Source organism: Haematobia irritans, chromosome 5 (assembly GCF_050003625.1).
Source record: "Haematobia irritans isolate KBUSLIRL chromosome 5, ASM5000362v1, whole genome shotgun sequence".
NCBI classification, from domain to species: Eukaryota; Metazoa; Arthropoda; class Insecta; order Diptera; family Muscidae; genus Haematobia; species Haematobia irritans.
Window position 1 is genome coordinate 129,611,487 of NC_134401.1, and position 13,373 is coordinate 129,624,859.

Consider the following 13,373-nt stretch of genomic DNA (forward strand, 5'->3'; position numbering starts at 1 on the left):
TAACACTGTCATCATCACAGTTATGAACAATTGCACGAGAAACAAAATAATTATTCACATTTAAATGCTGGAAGGCTCCTACAATAGCCACTTGTGGATTTCCAACCAAATATATAACAATCACGCTTGAATTCCATCTCGGCTGAAAATAATAACGGGCTGCCTATACAACCTAAAGTAACCTAACCTATATGTGATCTGTCGGAATGTTCACGGCCGTAAACACATTTCTTGGTTGTTTCCTCGTCCATATCGTGGTCTTGCATTTCATTCAAATTCGTCATCTTATCGGACTCTACCTGCGCAAACGGTTTTGATATGGAGTATAACCGTTTTTCGTGTGAAAATGTGATCTTAATGCTTGCTAACTTATATATATGTTCGAAAATTTCAGATATTTGCATCACTATCTGTTCAAACTCAAAACAAAGATTTCGCTGTTATTCGACGCAAACTTTTTTATATGGAATATAACATTCGTGCGAAAACTTGATCTTAGTATTAGGCTTTATTTTTGATCGATCTGTGTATCAATTGTTACCATTAGGGCACATGAGGTTTCATAAGCTCTCCTAACCTAATTTTCCCGAGTACATTTTTAATCAAAAATTTTCAAAAGACGAAATGTTACTCAACCAATGCCTTGGAACTTTTCCTTTTATATGCAATAGAACATTCGTGCGAAAACATTATCTTAGTATTAGGCTTTATCCTTGATCCATCTGTGCACCAATTGTTACCATTAGGTCACGTTATAAGGTTTCATTAACTCTCCTAAACTAATTTTCGCGAGTACATTTTTAATCTAATAATTTCAAAAGACGAAGTGTTACTCAATCAACTAAATTTATCATATTTTTTTTTTTTTTTTATTTTTTAGTTTAGAGTTTTGGTGAAAAAAAATCGTACATAACACCTACGTTTAGAACTCAAATCATTTAAAAATATTCCATGAAGCAGATTCGAAAAATCAACGTTAATTACTTATGAAGCTATAGCGCAAGACCCAGACGATCACTCTTCCATTGGATTTCTTGACTGGATTTTAAGTATGGGGTCTTCGAATAAATACTCCTGAAAGGCCTTAGAACTTTTATTCATTCCATGCTATAATTTTCTGACAATGTGTAACATTTTCCGATTATTTGTTTTTTATTTCAACTTTCAACTGACGTCAATATCCACCACATGTAAATCCAATAATCTTTTTTAAATTATCTCTAATGTTTAAATTGTTCATTCTTACTTATATTTAATTACAGACAATTTCCATATCAACACTTTGCCTCATAAAATCACACCTTAGATTCCCCTTAATCTATTTTTTTGTTGTTCATTAAATGAACATTGTAAATGGGCCCATCTCTATAAAGCTCAATTTTTTTTACACAACCACAAGCCACATTGTAGCAAAGTGTGGTGTGAATGGTGAATATATATATGCACTCACCCACCATAATGGAAATATGTATTGACTTACATGGGTGAGATCATTTATTCTCACCCAAAAACAAAAAATCAACATGGCTTCAATTGTGCACTCGACACTGTTATTTTTCGTGAGTGTGTGGCCTGCTTGTTTGGCCAGGTTCGAAACGTCGCAACGATAAAAATGCAATGCAGTAAAGGTTGTTGTTTTTCTATAGCCTCAAAGTCATTTTCAGTATTTTTTTCTTTTCAATATATTAACAACTGTTGACAATTGTGTTTAGTTAATCATATGACAGTTCTCTGACATATGACTTAAGCCGCTAACGTTGCCATTGCTGTTGTGTGTTTGCTGCTGTTGTTGTTATTGCCGAGATTGTAGTTGACAACGGCTTAACTCGAGACTTTGATTCACACCCTCATTCTTTGGTTTGGTATTTTGAATGGTGGTAAATAAATTGAGCCTAAATCTAGGGATTTTGAGACTGAGAGTGTGGTCGTCGCTTTGGTCTTTTGTTCATTTAAATCATAATTGATGGAAAAATTCTTATGTTTGAAGTTTATTTTAAGCTCTCTCTCTCTCCCTCTTTTCTCTTTGTCATATAGAATCGACTAAAATTGTGTTTGTTTTGCTTGAGTTCATATTCAAATTGAATTTCTACAACGGATTATTACAACAACAATAGCAACTGCGTATAAAATATATTAACGGAACACCATACTTGTCGGCCATTCGGGGTATGTATTTGGGAAAACAGGAAGTATTTGGATTAGTTAAACAAATGATACCGGTGTAAAGTGTCGTCATTATTGTCATAACGTTGACGTCGTGAAGTGAAGTGAAAGTATTTAGTTTTTATGGAAATTTGTGTTAGGTGAATGTTACAATGTACACTCTCACACACAACAAAATAGAATATTCAAATTTTAATATGGATTTAAATGGATTAGTAAGAATAAAGCAACCATGTTCAAAAATTCTGAATACAATTAAACCTCTGAAAGGTGGACACCCTCGGTCGCCTTAAATTTATCCACATTTGAGAGGTGTCCATGTATGAGAGGTTAATTTTAATGTGTTAATATAGAAAACGTCCCCAACAACTGTCCACATTTGGAAGGTGTCTGATTTTCAGAGTGTCCAAGTTTGAGAGGTTTTACTGTATATATATATAGAATGGCAACCTCTCAAAAGTAGACACCCACGTCGCCTAAATTTCGTCCACTTATGAGAGGTCATATACCAAACGTCTCACGAAAGTTGTCCACTTTTGAGAGGCTTCCACTTTACAGGGTGTCTAAGTTTGAGAGGTTACGCTGTACTTTTTAAATTCTTACAATTGTCATTTTTCTATCACAATGGGCTGAATAGTCTAAGTGAGCCTGAATCTTAATCGGGCTGCCACTTTAACCTAACCTAACCTAACTGGGGTATGGAATAATAATATGGACGATATTTAAACTACACGAATGTTACTGAGTTCTCACAAGTATATCTGTAAATATCTCAAGGGCGCAAATTAGACATGAGGATTTTTCCACATATTTAAAAACTTATTTCAAAAAAAAAAAAAAATGTACGAGCATTGCCTTTTATATTTGGGGATTGGGCAACCCTCATTTGCAATCTGCCAACTCTATTATAGCGTTTGGCATTTTTGAGGTTATACGTACTCAGAAAGTTTGGACTTACGAGCGATATTTGTACTGTTTACAGTAACTGAACAGATTCATATCGTCCAAAAAATTGATTCAAATCATGAAAATTTCCGTGCGATAACAGGTTGGCTGATAAGTCCCCGGTCTAACAAAGAAAACCTCGTTTTTATTATTCAACATAGTTCCCTTCAAGAGCGATACAACGATTATAACGACCTTCCAATTTTTTGATACCATTTTGGCAGTACTCATTCGGTTTTGCTTCAAAATAGGCTTCAGTTTCGGCGATCACCTCTTCATTGCAGCCAAATTTTTTCCCTGCGAGCATGCTTTTGATGTCCGAGAACAAGAAAAAGTCGCTGGGGCCAGATCTGGAGAATACGGTGGGTGGGGAAGCAATTCGAAGCCCAATTCATGAATTTTTGCCATCGTTCCCAATAACTTGTGGCACGGTGCGTTGACTTGGTGGAACAACACTTTTTTCTTCTTCATATGGGGCTGTTTTGCCGCGATTTCGACCTTCAAATGCTCCAATAACGCCATATAATAGTCACTGTTGATGGTTTTTCCCTTTTCAAGATAATCGATAAAAATTATTCCATGCGGATAAAAATTATTCCAAAAAACAGAGGCCATTACTTTGCCAGCGGACTTTTGAGTCTTTCCACGCTTCGGAGACGGTTCACCGGTCGCTGTCCACTCAGCCGACTGTCGATTGGACTCAGGAGTGTAGTGATGGAGCCATGTTTCATCCATTGTCACATATCGACGAAAAACTCGGGTGTATTACGAGTTAACAGCTGCAAACGCCGCTCAGAATCATCAACACGTTGTTGTTTTTGGTCAAATGTGAGCTCGCGCGGCACCCATTTTGCACAGAGCTTCCGCATATCCAAATATTGATGAATGATATGACCAACACGTTTCTTTGATATCTTTAAGGCCTCTGCTATCTCGATCAACTTCATTTTACGGTCATTCAAAGTCATTTTGTGGATTTGTTTGATGTTTTCGTCGGTAACCACCCCTTTCAGGCGTCCACTGCGTTCACCGTCCTCCGTGCTCATTTCACCACGCTTGAATTTTGCATACCAATCAATTATTTTTTTATTTCCCTGGGGCAGAGTCCGGAAACTCATTATCAAGCCAAGTTATTGCTTCCACCGTATTTTTTCCCTTCAGAAACCAGTATTTTATCAAAACGCGAAATTCCTTTTTTCCATTTTTTTTCACAATAGCAAAATTTGCTTCACAAAAGATGCTCTATCTCACAAACTAATTGACTTACAGACGTCAAATTTTGACACGAATCATTTGAAGGTTGGTACTATATAAAAATAATATGCATTTAATACTAGCGACGCCATTTATGTGTCAGACCGGGGACTTATCAGCCAACCTGTTAATTTTTTTACGACTTTCGACGTGGATTAATTCAACAAAAGTGTATCGATGAACATAATTCAAATTTTGGCTATTAAACTCCGTCAAGGACCAGTGTTTAACGATGGTATGGTGAATTCAACCGAGGTCGTAGTTCACTTCAAGAGGGATTTTGTGAACGTCTTCCAAAATCAGTTGTTGTTCCGAAAAAACCATTGATGATATGTCCCAACTGATAATGCAAGATTATCATGTGACCTATGGTGAGGTTGAGACAACCTTAGTCATTAGTGGGACCAGTATACATTCAATATTGTAGGAACATTTGACCGTCAAAAAAATTTGACGACAATTTGTCAATCGCTCTAAAAAAGGCTCGTGTCCATTGATCGAAAGAAATGCTCCAAATGCGCCGTGCTTCGAAACAAATCTATGACATCGTGAAAGGTGATGAATCGTGAATTTATGCATATGAGCCCGAAAGTAAACAGAAGTCGACTGTATGGGTGTTTGAGAATGACCCAAATCCAACAAAAGTTGCTCGCGTACGGGGCATACTTGCAAGCACATGACACCCTGTTTTTTCGGAAAAACTGGACATGAAGCAATAAAACAACTAGAACAACGAAGAACCGTCAATTTTCAGTGGTCTAAAACCATTTATTTTCCTAATGTCTTCCAAGGTATCAGGAAACCCAACCGCCGAAAACGGATCAGTCTTCAAGAATTGCAGTTGTGAGCCTACAAAGCAGCGATTTGATGAGTCATCCGCTGACTTGGCACCGAATGATTTCATTGTATTCCCGTTCGTAAAAAAACAGAGGTCTGGTGATGCATAGAGAATACATTTTTTTGGAGATACCTCAATCAGATTGGCAGAAGTGCTTCGATCAATTGTTTCAAACGCATCCAGAAGCCTATAGATCTTAATGGGGAATATTTTGAAAAACCATAAAGCGATTTTCGATGATCAATATTTGTTTTTTGATCGCTAATCCCGAAATATAAAAGGCAACCCTAGTACCGACTTTTCACAAGTATATATTTTATAACAGCCTGATCAAACGAAGTATTGTCCATCAAACGCATCCAGAAGCCTATAGATCTTAATGGGGAATATTTTGAAAAACCATAAAGCGATTTTCGATGATCAATATTTGTTTTTTGATCGCTAATCCCGAAATATAAAAGGCAACCCTAGTACCGACTTTTCACAAGTATATATTTTATAACAGCCTGATCAAACGAAGTATTCCCATCTTTCTAGCAAGATATGGACACCGCGGCGAAAAAACGCTCGTCGTTTGGACAATCCGCGAATCTACCCAATTTTTGGCTTCCTCAAAAGAACGAAAATGCTGATCAGCCAGGTCAGGTGTCATACACCAGAATAAGTGGTAGTCCAAAAGGATAATATCTGGTCCATGCGGAGAGTGAAATAGGACTTCCTATTTGAGTATTTGCCAGAAAGTGTTTGTGCAATTGAAAAATCGCCATTCGACGTCTCTCTGCATTCACTCATACGGTACGCAATTTCCTTGCTTTTGAATCATTCACAACAATTTCAATCGATGGAAAATAGAAAACGAGCAATTTGGCATGTTCATCTTGAGTGACACGAGTCATCGTCGTGTAAATCCTTCAATTCAGCACCTTCAAACTTATTCGATTGTTGTGGATTTTGCGGAAGGGGAATTCAATGTGGAATATAGAAGAGGAGGAATTTCTTTCATTTTGTTAGATAAATATGAAAGAACATTATTTATAAGTTTAATATATATTGCAAAAAACTACAATTTTGAAATAGCCAAAATGTTTATTCCTTCAAAAGCCTATTGCATTCAAATATTTATCTTATTATATCCTTCACTACTGTGGTACAGGGTATATGTATGTAACGCCAAGAAATAATTGTCATAGACCCATCTTTTAGTATGTATACCGATCGGCTTAGAATTAAATTCTGAGTCGATTTAGCGATGTCCGTCTGTCTGTCTGTATATGTAATTTTGTGCACAAAGTACAGGTCGCAGTTTAAGTCCGATCGCCCTCAAATTTGACATAACGTCTTTCTTCGGGTAGAAGACAATCGCTATTGATTTTGGAAAAAATCGGTTCAGATTTAGATATAGCTGCCATATATAGTTATCACCGATTTGATCATAATTCACGTATTTATGAACCGACGTTCTTAAAATTTTGTACATCTGAATGTTTTATCAGTCCCGTAAAAACTGCCAAATATCAGCTAAATCGGTTCAGATTTATATATAGCTCCCATATATATCTTTCGTCCGATTTGGACTTATATGGTCCCAAAAGCGAGAGTTTTGCCCTGATTTGCTTCAAATTTTGCACAACGAGTACGTTTAATAGTATCGTGAATTGTGCCAAATTTAGTTGAAATCGGTTCAGATTTAGATATAGCTCCCCTATATATCATTCGTCCGATTTTGACTTATATGGCTTCAAAAGCCAGAGTTTTGCCCTGATTTGATTAAAATTTTGTAGAAGAAGTACGTTTAATAGTTTCGTTAATTGTGCCAAATTTAGTTGAAATCGGTTCAGATTTAGATATAGCTCCCATATATATCTTTCGACCGATTTGGACTTATATGGCCCCAAAAGCGAGAGTTTTGCCCTGATTTGCTTCAAATTTTGCACAACGAGTACGTTTAATAGTATCGTTAAGTGTGCTTAATTTGGTTAAAATCGGTTCCGATTTAGATATAGCTCCCATTTATATCTTTCGTCGGATTTTGATTTATATGGCCTCAAAAGCCAGAGTTTTGCCATGGGTTGCTTGAAATTTTGCACAAGGAGAACGTTTTATAGTATCGTTAATTGTGCAAAATTTAGTTGAAGTCGGTTCAGATTTAGATATAGCTCCCATATATATCATTCGCCCGATTTGGACTAATATGCCCACAGAGGCAAAAGTGCTACTCTGATTTACGTGAAATTTTGCAGAGGGAGTAGAATTGAACTTGAAACGTTGCACAGGCAGTAGAATTAAGGTTCTGCATATGCGTGTTTATTTTGGTTGAAGTCGATTCAGATTTTGATATAGCTCCCATATATATCTTTCGCCCGATTTTCCGTCATATGACCACAGAGGTCAAAGTTGTTATCCGATTTACGTGAAATTTTTCACAGGGAGTAGATTCAGTGCATTTGACGACTTAAATGTAAAATCTATAAGTATTGGAGAACTCTGTACAGATCTGCTCAGATATACAGAATATATGTGTATGGATTCATATAGCATCCAACACATTGGACGGATTTGATATGGTATCGAAAATGTGGACTTACAAAGTGGTGAAGGGTATAATATAGTCGGCCCCGCCCGACTTTAGACTTTCCCTACTTGTTTTTGATATAAAACTGTTAAAGTGTATTGCATTTTTAAAGCTTCAGATATCAAACATGATTTTTCCATTTCAAAACCCGAAAATTAATTCAAACATAAAACTTGCCATCTTTTAACGATTTCCAACGTTTTTGACAATATAAAAAGAGGAACACAAAGACATATACAAATTTAGTGGGAAATTTAACAATTATAATAAAAAAGCAAAACATAAGTAGTAAACATTTTCGATCGTAAAATTAAGGAAGTTTCTGATTGATTCATGTATTATGATTTCCTTTTCATGGTGGCTATATAATGAGAAACGATGAAATACTTTCGATCGTAAAATTTGTTTATTACTCAAGTGATGGAATGATAAAAACAGCGTCGGCGTTTGTTAATTAGGTAACAATCTTTGAGTGATATTTACTAAAGGTGGGTATTAAGTTCGAGTTTATTCGCTAAAATCTTCAGTTTTTCACGAGTACTTTTCTTTAATAATCCATTTTAAGGAATACAAACTTTGTGAAAATTTCCTTTGGGCTATTCCCCATCAAGTTATAATAAAATTTACAACAAATATGTATAATTTTATGCCTTTTCTGCTGATTTAGTTTTCACTTTAGCGGCTAAACTCGAACTTAATACCCACCTTAAAGTTTAAAATACTTGTATAGTTTTCCAGTTATATTTAAATAACTTGGATCAATAATTTTTGAGCTTCATTTAAGGATTAAGAGTACAGATTGCGATGTTAGATAATATTTGTGAAGTCAATATTTGTTTTCGAATGTACACTTCAAATGTAATTGCAATAATTAACTATTTTGAATATTTATAGATTGTTTTCAAGTTTACTTATTGTCGGTAGATATCACTCAAATGCAATCGCAAAAGGAATGTACTTCTGTTTCATATTAATGAACACCCAATGAAATACCTATATATAGACATTATTACAAATGAAATGAAATATTTGAAGAGAGAACTATCTTATAATAATATTAGAATAGAAAATTAAAAACGAAACACGTGTATATAATAAATAATATTGTTAAATGAATTTGCAATTATAAAAACAAACAAAGATATTAGGGTGGTTAAGAACTCGTATGGAAATATACTATTTCCAGAAATGGTCTGTATGAAGCTATTTTAGGTTTGCGACTGTCGCAAAGTTGTAAACGCAAACGTCGCAAACTCAAAATACTTCTGTCCCTTCAGCTAGGCAGAGAATGATATCCAAGATGATGATATGTGCAAAGAAATTTAAATTCTCAGGAAGTTATTAACGAGTTAAAAAAATGAGAATAGAGTTATTTCAATTGGTGATTCCAAGCCGAAATTACAATGAACTACTTGATGGTGCAGTAAACGTAGCGGTCGGTATTCGCTCATCCTTTCTTTCCAAAATTTCTGCAGAAACTGGAAAGCAGGAAGACTACTTGAGTCTTGCAAAAGTGAATTTTTGTTTAGAGAGAATTTTATAAAATCACGTTTTGGCTTATTAGAGCCAATTTCCATACTAATTGAAATTTTTCACAATTGTAGCAAACCAAGAATAGTTTGGAGTTGCGAATGAGAGATGTAAACCTAGTGGAGATTTGAAAAAATATTTTTTTTTGCATCCCTTTTATCGGGATGCCTAACTAAATTAAATTAAACAAGTATATACGGCCGTAAGTTCGGCCAGGCCGAATCTTATGCACCCTCCACCATGGATTGCATAGAAACTTTTACTAACGACTGTCATCCACAATCAAATTACTTGGGTTGCGGTAACACTTGCCGATGGCAAGGTATCTTAAATAATCCTTAACACCGTCTTCTAAATTGTATGTTAGTCCATACGGGGGATATATTAAACAAAAAAAGGCCGATTAAATACGTATATAATTCAGTTCGACAAAATTGTCTATAGAAATAAAATGTTGACAAAATTTTCTATAGAAATTAAATGTTGACTAAATTTTCTATAGAAATAACATGTTCTATAGAAATAAAATGTTGACATAATTTTCTATAGAAATTAAATGTTGACTAAATTTTCTATAGAAATAACATTTTGACAAAATTTTCTATAGAAATAAAATTTTGACAAAATTTTCTATAGAAATAAAATTTTCTATAGAAATAAAATTTTGACAAAATTGTCTATAGAAATAAAATTTTGACAACATTTTCTATAGAAATAAAATTTTGACTAAATTTTCTATAGAAATAAAATTTTGACAATATTTTCTACAGAAATAAAATTTTGACAAAATTTTCTACAGAAATAAAATTTTGACAAAACTTTCTATAGTAATAAAATTTTGACAAAATTTTCTACAGAAATAAAATTTTGACAAAACTTTCTATAGTAATAACATTTTGGTAGATTAGTTTTGGCGATATGGACCAATTTTTGTGTGCTTGGCCATTGGATATATATAATATGGACAAATTTTTGCATGGCTGTTAGCGGCCATATACTAGCGCAATGTAACAAATTTCAACCGAATCGGATAAATTTTGCGCCTCCAAGAGGTTCCGGAGGTCAAATCCGGGGATCGATTTATATGGGGTCTATATATCATTATGGACCGATATGAAACAATTTTTGCATGGTTGTTGGAGACCATATGCTAACACCACGTACAAAATTTCAATCGCATCGGATGAATTTTGCTCCTCCAAGAGGCTCTGCAAGCCAAATCTGGGGGTCGGTTTATATGGGGGCTATACGTAAAAGTGGTCCGATATGGCCCATTTGCAATACCATTCGACCTACATCAATAACAACTACTTATGCCAAGTTTCAAGTCGATAGCTTGTTTCGTTCGGAAGTTAGCGTGATTTGAACAGACGGACGGACGGACATGCTCAGATCGGCTCAGAATTTCACCACGACCCATAATATATATACTCTATGGGGTCTTAGAGTAAGATTTCAATGTGTTACAAACGGAATAACAAAGTTAATATACCCCCATCCTATGGTGGAGGGTATAAAAATATTCACAATTTCTTTAATTCAAAAATAGGTTTTTATACCCTCCACCATAGGATGGGGGTATATTAACTTTGTCATTCCGTTTGTAACACATCGAAATATTGCTCTAAGACCCCATAAAGTATATATATTCTGGCTCGTGGTGAAATTCTGAGTCGATCTGAGCGTGTCCGTCCGTCTGTTGAAATCACGCTAACTTCCGAACGAAACAAGCTATCGACTTGAAACTTGGCACAAGTAGTTGTTCGGTCCACTTTTACGTATAGCCCCCATATAAACCGATTCCCCGATTTGGTTTGCGGAGCCTATGAAAGAAGCAAATTTCGTCCGATCCGGCTGAAATTTCGTACATGGTGTCAGCATATGATCTCTAACAACCATGCAAAAATTCGTCCACATCGATCCATAATTATATATAGCCCCCATATAAACCGATCCCCCGATTTGGCTTTCGGTGCCTCTAAGAGAAGCAACTTTCATCCGATCCGGCTGAAATTTGGTACATGGTGTTAGTATATGGTCTTTAACAACCATGCACAAATTGGTCCACATCGGTCCATAAGTATATATAGCCCCCATATAAACCGATCCCCAGATTTGGCTTGCGTAGCCTCTAAGAGAAGCAAATTTCATCCGATCCGGCTGAAATTTGGTACATGGTGTTAGTATATGGTCTTTAACAACCATGCACAAATTGGTCCACATCGGTCCATAAGTATATATAGCCCCCATATAAACCGATCCCCAGATTTGGCTTGCGTAGCCTCTAAGAGAAGCAAATTTCATCCGATCCAGCTGAACTTTGGTACATGGTGTTAGTTTATTGTCTCTAATGACCATGCAAAAATTGGTCCACATCGGTCCATATCATCAGATTTGACCTCCGGAGCCTCTTGGAAGACCAAAATTCACCTGATTCAGTTGAAATTTGGTACGTGGTGTTAGTATATGGTATCCAACTACCATGCCAAAAGTGGTCTATATCAGTCCATAATCATATATAGCCCCCATATAAACCGATCCCGAGATTTGGTTTTGCAGCATCTTGGAGGAACAAATTTCATCCGAGTCAGTTGAAATTTGGTACATTGTGCTAGTATATGACCGTTAATAACCATGCCTAACTAGGTCCATATCGATCTATAGTTATATATATCCCTCAGATAAATCGATCCCCAATCACACAAAAATTGGTCCCTATCAAATTCATAATTATATATAGCCCCAATATAAGCGACCCCCATATTTCAATTCTGGCTCCCTACGTACCGTGCAAAAGTCGATATCGATTCATAATTATTTGTAGACTTACCTATACATACGTTTTTTGTCTAGTATATACCACGTATGGACTAACTCACAATTTAGAAAACGATGTTAAGAAGTTTTAAGATGCCACAACCCAAGTAATTCGAATGTGGATGACAGTCTTTCGTAGAAGTTTCTACGCAATCCATGGTGGAGGGTATATAAGCATCGGCCTGGCCGAACTTACGGCCGTATATACTTGTTTTACATTAGGTTTACGACTTTTGCGACATACGTATTATACCGTCGTAAACCTATGTCGCAAAAGTCACAGTTTGCGATAGGCCAACACTGACTATTTCACTCAAAATAATTAAAAATGTCAACCTAACCTCCAATCAAGTTACCAATAGTTACTTCATTTTGCAAAACTTCCTGCTATTGCAAAAAGTGCTTAAACTATAGCACTGTGATCATTTTTCATTAATTGATCAAATATCAATATTAGAATTTTATATTTGGTAATGTTATATCTATCCATAGTGAATAAATAGATAAAAACAACACGATTTCATGTCAATTTGAATAATTCTTTTGATTGTGCATTACAACACTTACAGTAGATTGAATATCGCTGATTTGTTTTTCTTATAAATGAGACATGACAAACCGCTAAAAATCTCCCCTGAACATATGCATATACACAACCACAATAATTGAATAATGACATATTTGTATTTTATATATATATTTCCTATTTTAGAAATCTTTTATTGTGGCAATCATTGTCTCAAAACAAAGCCAAGGTTTCAACAAAGGGCTAATGAGGAGCAATTTGAACAAAGACATTTTTGTTATAGCTTTACGGAATGTGGACATTGTAGATAATTGCAAACGACCTAAATATGAAGTACATATCGGTGATCTATTTAAATTTCTTACTGTCTTAGTAAAATGAACCATGTCTGTACGTCAGTCTACCTTACAAGGGAGAAATAAATCTTTGACTCACTTTTAATTTGTGATGATTTATTTTGGTTTGAATCTATTCAGACCATAAATATTGATATACCGAAACACCCAAAGAAGTCCAACAATTATAAGTGTAGAATGAGCCATCATTTAAATATATAACAAATTATTAGCGTACTATACAACGAATTAAATAAATCCTTAGAAAATAGATTGTAGGGGATACTCAAGCTTGATATTTTTGAGGTTATACAAACTCAGAACGTTTTCACATACAAATTTCGCACAAAAATTTAACAACAATTTTTGGAGATGAAGCTGCGTCAAGAACCA

The 13,373-nt window shown here is 35.2% G+C and overlaps 1 protein-coding gene across 2 annotated transcripts in view; it reads left to right on the plus strand.

The window, feature by feature from the left end:
• Gp150 (leucine-rich repeat domain-containing glycoprotein 150) overlaps nt 1–13,373 on the plus strand; it is a 113,649-nt gene that overhangs the window by 56,426 nt on the left and 43,850 nt on the right. The window contains exons 1-2 of one of the 2 annotated variants that reach the window (XM_075313377.1): nt 1,737–1,877; nt 2,035–2,166. The exons of the other annotated variant lie outside the window; for it this stretch is intronic. The gene's annotated coding sequence lies outside the window, so the exon portion shown is untranslated. Of the gene's footprint in view, nt 1–1,736; nt 1,878–2,034; nt 2,167–13,373 lie in introns of those variants that run through there. 2 annotated transcript variants of the gene reach the window in all.